The 7069-nt window shown below is 44.0% G+C and overlaps 1 non-coding gene across 1 annotated transcript; it reads left to right on the plus strand.

Annotated features, from left to right (window-relative positions):
* The first annotated feature begins 1667 nt into the window (after positions 1 to 1667).
* On the plus strand, positions 1668 to 1751 carry TRNAL-CAG (transfer RNA leucine (anticodon CAG)). Its single transcript has one exon. It is a non-coding gene; the product is annotated as a tRNA-Leu (tRNA).
* The last annotated feature ends 5318 nt before the right edge of the window (positions 1752 to 7069 follow it).

Raw genomic sequence — 7069 nt, forward strand, 5'->3', positions numbered from 1 at the left:
TTTTGTTCCTAATATCCCTTAAATGAAAATACAGACCTTATTTTAGGCAAATAATAACCGGCAAATACCTGAAAGGCCAACATTGCCTGAATAAAAAATTTTGCAACGCTCACCGACGTCTCAACACGGTGAAGCTAAGTTTGACGCTTCATGCCGCCGCCTTGGTGACTGCTATGGAATGTGCAGAAGAGTAAAATTAAGTTCACCGGCGCGTGCTAGTGGGGAAGCCGAGCACGAGCTTTTCGGTCCTAGAAACCTTCTATGCTGCATGTCTACCCCTAGCGCTCCGTAGCGAGGCCGTGATTTCCGAAAATCTTTATAGGTGATTCACTGGTTCTATTCGTTCTGTCTTAAGGGGAAACGATTAATGTGCTAAGCGATCTACTGAACTCCAAAGAGCTCTGAGACGACGTCGCAGAAATAGAACCGCTCTCACGACAAAATAATCAACTGTTCTGATAGAAATAAAAACAAAACATTGATTGGCTATAAACGCCTATAAGCTGTTTTCAATTCAAGAAAATATTTCTTTGTCCTCTTTAAGGCTGGCTCAAAATTCTATAAACAAAATCAAGCTTCATCCCATCGCTATATGAGATATTAAAAATTGCATACTAGTCTTTCCAAAATATAATTGGTGTCCAAGATACTTTGTTGGGCGAGTTGGTACTTGTTTTCGTGTTCGCGCTGTTTATATCAATAATGAATAATTGGTGTCATTACTCCTTTAAGATATTGAGGCTGCTAGCCTGGCTTATAAAAGTACTGACATTATAGAGAGGGCATAGTATACTTTAGACCAGATGCAGAGCCCTGTACAGAGATCTCAAACACGCTGAGCTCTAAGTTGCTGCCCACCGACTCCAAAAAGTTTAGACTTTGTCCCCTAAGCACGTGCCAGCTGGACGAGTCAGCATTACCATATTACTCGCTTATAAAAAAGGGCTCGTCCTCAATCGGTAAAACTCCTTTGAGAAAATGAGAAGGCGCATTAGCCCCATAATTTGCGTGAACTTCGGACGGACATGCGCTGACCTCAAGATAGACGGACCGGACAGCTTGCCGTCAATATCATCTCCTAGTGCGCATCTTGCTTTCTTTTGAGGATGTGTGACTTAGGTATTAACCGCTGTACCCTTTAAGCTGCTCTCTGCAAGACGTTTCATTCGCCACCGGCCGGCATTTAGGCTGAATCCAGCACGCGCCACTTTTCAACGAAGAAAGAGAGTTTGGCCTGGAACGAGGCGTCTTGGTTGATTTTTATTTAGTTCGCAAATAGGTATTGTTTTTGTTTTTTGTTTTTCTTATTATAAGGACCGTCTGGTATGCAGCGCGCAAGGGATAAAATTTTCTCAATACTGACCGAACATCAGTATGAGTTTGAAACCCCTGCCCTAAAAAATGCTTCCTCTTTACAAATCAGCTACTGACTTCTATGAGAAATAACAGTCAGAAAGCACCTGGCTGCAAATACACCCAACGCCTGTCAACGTAGATAATTTGCTTTAGCTACCGTATGACCGTGCTTGGTATTTTCTTTCAAGTGCCTTAACCGGAAGGCCTAACACTCAAGGAGTGGGTTAGAAACCGATATCGGTAGCCGACAAGTGTGTCGAGGCAAGTATGCCTTGTGTTGGCACAAGGTCAAATCCTATCGTTCACGTGTTGTCAGGATGGCCGAGCGGTCCAAGGCGCTGCGTTCAGGTCGCAGTCCGGTCTTCCGGGCGTGGGTTCGAATCCCACTTCTGACATAAGTTTCAGTTTTTTTTTTTTTTAGCGGTTTTCGTATTTTTAACTTCATTTTACCACTTCGATCGGTGTCTGCAGGAGGAAACGATCTGCTAATGCCAGTACCTTGCTAATTCACGGATAGCCTGAGCAAGTCAAACGGTTTCAAGGCATAATTACTGCTTTCAAAGTAATAACTATTAAATAGAGTACCCTGTACACCACTGTTATACACTAGTTGTAAGTTACATGAATAATTAAAGATACCAAAGCAATATTGCACTTCTCCCCCGCAGCAGTCCTGATCTCTGTGGGCAAAGAAATGGAGGAGTCTTGTTTCTTCACAACTGTGGGCCCTTGTGGGATTAGGCCATGTATGTAGCGGTGGGGTAGGGGGCTTTGAAAAAAAACACAGTAGCACGAATTTCTGCACAATAGCTGATACACCCACACACCAAATTACCCACTCACGTCCACACAAACGCACGCATCTTCGTGTCTGAATTCTTCGGTCGAATCCCTGTAATATGTTGTCGAGGACTGTAGCCAGGACTAGACTATACGAACATGGTACAACAGCCTGATGCAATAGCTGGATTCAGATACCAACACGACGCTGTCTATGAGTCAGCTGTGTTTTGTGTGGCTATACTTAATAAAGACAACGAGATTACAAGAGTGATATGGTTAAGAACTCCAGTCTGGTTTTCCAAGAACACTTTTAGAAACTTAATGCCCAGTTAAGTCTTCACAAATCATTACATAAAAGCAAACAATAACAATAAATGAATGCCGTGAGATTATGAAAGACTGTTGAAGGCCCACACATAGGAATCACTGCACAAATTGAGAACAGAATAGGTGCAACATGAAACGACGCAAGATTTATTAAGATGTTGCCTTGTCTCATTGCAAATGGTAAGATCTCTTTTGAATAAGCTGCATTCGAGTGAAATGTGAACACATCCAGGTTACTTGAGTACAGCGGTAAAGCATACTCTTTCCATAACCATACACGGAGTGATTAAACTGTAAATTAGCACTCGGGGTCCCCGTTACGGCCCTTATGAAAGACCTATATCGGAGCAGCGCTCTATACTCACCGCAACGGTGTCAATGTCCGTTGTGCCCCGGGCAGCAACATTTCAGAAGTGACCAGAACGGACGCATACCAGGCGTTCGGCACTTGCATATTTAAAAATACGAACAAGTTCGATTGAAGGATCGCAGAAGCAGCACAGTTTCCAGTCGTAGGTAATATCGAGCACACACAAAAAGAAATGCATGACTGGTGAACACTGTCGTTCCTCGTGACTTATGCGTCCGTCACGTCGCGGAACAAATCAAAAATGCTTGTAACACGGCGTCGAGTGCACGTTTAGGGGGAAGCCCTAGAATCCGCATAGAAGCTCCGATCTACAAATGCACGCAGGGTCCACTGCTCGGATGAACACACGGCGTAGGGAAGACAGGAGCGGCGACAGTTGGACGCCTACATGACAGCACACAGACTTCGGTACATAGATTCTCCTTGAAGGGTGAGCATGGAAGGTTGCCGACTCAAGTCATCTGCAGCTGGACACTGAACCGACAAGAGAAAAGAAATAGAAAAGCGATTGTCATTGTTCGTTTAGGTAATTAACAAGACACTCACAAAGGTGCGAGAAATTTGCTCAAATTATTCGAAATGTTTCGCCAGAAATGATATCGACATTTTGCTTTAGTAATTAAGACGCTCATTGTAAAATAACGGACATTTTTCGCCCCCGAAATACAAATTTTATGCCACATCTCCAACCCACTGAACAGCCTATATCAACTATTAAGTTAATATTAAATTAAATCATTTATTCTCCAGTCAGGCTTTAAATATTCAAGCGACCGAAAATATGAGAAGACATATCTAATCCATAAATCTAGAACATTGGAACCAACAGGAATAAATATCTCGAAAGGAACATTATAATGCATTATTTTTTTTTTCCCTCTGCGTCACAGCTAGCCGGTACGGCTATGCATATAGCATAAATGTATAGTATATTATCAGCCCATGTATACTCTATCTCCCCCCCAACTCCCGCCCGAAATAGCATAAGCTTGCACGTGTTTTTACAAACATGTTTCCTTTTTATCACTGCTTTCTTTGGTTCCCCCTTGAATACTTTTCTTCAGATAATGCCACTTTTGACAGGTATTGTTTAATCTGACTGGTTATTATTCTGATTTTTTTTTTTTTTTTTTTTTTTTACGTTCGCTCTTCCTTCGGAAAAGCACTTGGTAACTATTCCCCTGCAGCTGTATTGCTTATCAGAGCCCTTTGAAAAGCCGGCCTCCTTTCAAGAAACACGTGTCAGCATCACACCATGCTTAGGTGCTGACTCTTTATCGATCTCGTATTGTAGTTTCTCCTGCTGCGGCCGCTTTTTATTTTATTTTTCAAGCCGCGCAATCACCAATTCCAGACTCATAGAAATTGATACCCAAGGAAACATTCTTTCAATCCTAGCAAGGATTATCGGCTTCTTTCTCCCCCGTCCCTCCCCATCCATGCTTTTTCATCTTCGGAAGCAAAAGCAGATTAAAATGCCGGCAGTGATGACCGCTCTGCCCAGACGAAGACAAGTCCCCTTGTCGAAACTTTGGCTCGGCTTGCGAACTGATGCTGCTCCTCAACCCTTGTTCAGTCCTCTTTCATACGGTGCAGCCATCTTCTTTTTCTTGTAATATCCTGGACCGTCAGCGTTTACGAATTCCTGACAAAAATGTTTCTGAATGCAGTATTTCATAACACTAGAGCTGGATGTCGACGACGACGATGACCTATAGACTGTGCAGGGGTAAGAAAGGAGCACTATAAAACACGTGATTTATTTACCTATTGTGTACCGTAAGCTATCAGAGGAACATATACGGATTTATAAATGGTTTCTGCTTGATGGCACTATTAGGTAAACTAAAAGATAGTGGCCTGCCCCCTAGCTACTATTAAACGTAACTTCATGGGGCACATTCGTCTAATAGTGTCGACTGTTTGGGACACCTTATATTTATCCTTGCTCCTCAACGGTGCAACTCTAAAATATCGTTGCAGTTTAGAGAAACATGAAAGTGAATGCTGGCATCAGGCTTTTTTTCGCTCTTCCATTCCAGTTCTCGCTAAGCCTGTTTGCAGTACTTGCTGCTTTAGTTATGTTATTCTCAAACTGAAAATATTTTTATGAAAATAAGAATTGCAATATTTGTTGAAACAATGGAAGACGAGTAAAAGAAGCATGCGGCTCCCGCTAGCTGCTCAAAAGTCCCATGAGGCCCATGCTCGAAACAGCATTGTCGCACATGCAAACAGTAGACAAAACAAAGCTGCACGTACGGTTCTTACTATGTGAAGGGGAACAACCAGCTTTATCGGCTGAACTTGAAAACGAGATTTGGTCACAGCTAGAATGAACCTAGTTATAAAGCAAGAACATATGTGCTTATCACGCATATTCTTTTTTTTTTTTTTTTTTCACGAGATACAGCGCCCTCCGGGTATGGGGGACAATTCTCCTGCTGCTAGCACAAAACAAATGAAGCCGCATTGACACTGCCGACTCGCGGAGGTCGCCCGACTCGATCCGTCACGGAGGGGAAAGCTCGGACGAGTCGCCAGCGATCCGTATGTGGGAGTCGCTCGCTGACAGATTTCTTGCGACGCGAATTCAAATGGCAGAACTTCTCAGCCAATCCGTGGCGCTGCAGGGAATGAAGCTTTTCTACTTTTGCCTCCTTCCTCTGGCGGCAAAATTCGAAAGTGCTCTTTCGCGTGTCTGCGACTTGCTGCACACGTGGTTGTTCGGTACAAATGTCAAGGATCACTACGAGAGTGAAGCTGACTAATTCGCGTTTGCACTCGTACTCTTCGTCATGCACTCGGCGCTCGAGCGTGAGACGATTTCGTGATCTGCTACTTCGCGAGACCGCGAACGATTAAAGGCGCGCACACCTCCGCCGCTTCTATGTTCGTCGAACGTGAATGCTTCTGGCTGCCGAAACTGCTCTGCATATTGGGCATAGCCATAAGATCTTCTTCCTCGCCGAAATACTTGTAAAGATCCATACCTGAAAGGAGTATGAGCTAATCTACCCCAAGCGCGGTAGCTGACGAAAGGGACCTAAAAGGCGCGAAAGTCAGCTTTCGTTCAAATCTCGTTCGGAGACAGCTAGGGTTGGCACGAAGCTAGTTGCGAGGCGGTGTATACACTCGGCGTTGATCAGCGCTTGTCGCGGGACGAAACTCTGTCACGCGACCTTCTTGAGTCACCAGTGTGAATGTGGCACAGACCCGATCCGGTTCTAATGGGCGCCAAAGGCGCCTACGGATTGGCTCGTGCAAGCATGACCGCTGCTGCCATCTGTCACCTGCGCTTGTCACTAACAAGGACTGCTTACGCACGGTTAGGCTGGCGTTCACTTTTAACCAGTAAAGTTAGAGGCGGAAATGAGCGCATGTGCCGAACAACCTTGCAAGAAAAATGGATTTCGGAGCTACCTTCCCTGCTGTATTCAGAGCACAAACTTATTCCCTTTCATATTGGACAGACTTGTATTAGTTCTGGCTCGCATGTAGAAACACTGTTTTTGACAAATCTGCCAAGAAAAACACCGCTGCTCCCATGCAGTGTCATCTCCAAGCCGTAAAAACTAGTTTCGTATCCGGTGTGACTTGTAAGTGTTATTACATCATTATGGCATCTTCATCGTTGGTCTAGAGCTTATCAAGTCTTCAGGGCACTGGTTTTTCTCTTGAGTCGCATGGTAGGGCATTTACGTCACACTTGACGCTTCTCATTGCAAATAAATCCAAGCGTTCTGAGCTACAAGATCAATTTTAGCATATGACTGTGCCATTCTTGTGCAAACCCTCTAGCCTAGAAGCTCTTCATCCAAATCAAGTATGGGCGTTTTTTTCGAGTGGTTTATGTGCACAATTTTCATTGATATGTTACTCGCCACATCTTTCACCTCCTTCCACGTTGGGCGGCAAAAAAAAAAAAATAATAATAATAACTACCGAGCACCTTCTTCTATAGTGGCACCTGTACTTTCAAGTCGCAGTGGAAATCGCAGCCCCCTGGTAAGCGGTACCTGTCTGAATCGGACATTATTGCTTCGATATGAGGACACCTCTGCTCACAGAGGTTGGGTGGCACACTGGCCACAATTCAAATACATAAAATAGGTTCTTTAAGTTATATCCGAGTCAATTTTACTGGTTAAATACATCTCCGCACCAAAACGACTTAACATGACATACGCCCCTTATGCGTCGCACTTAGTCTGTAGTTTATATGTGTATTTC

The sequence above is a fragment of the Amblyomma maculatum genome, chromosome 9 (assembly GCF_055883805.1).
Source record: "Amblyomma maculatum isolate TAMU_Amacu chromosome 9, ASM5588380v1, whole genome shotgun sequence".
Taxonomy (NCBI): Eukaryota; Metazoa; Arthropoda; class Arachnida; order Ixodida; family Ixodidae; genus Amblyomma; species Amblyomma maculatum.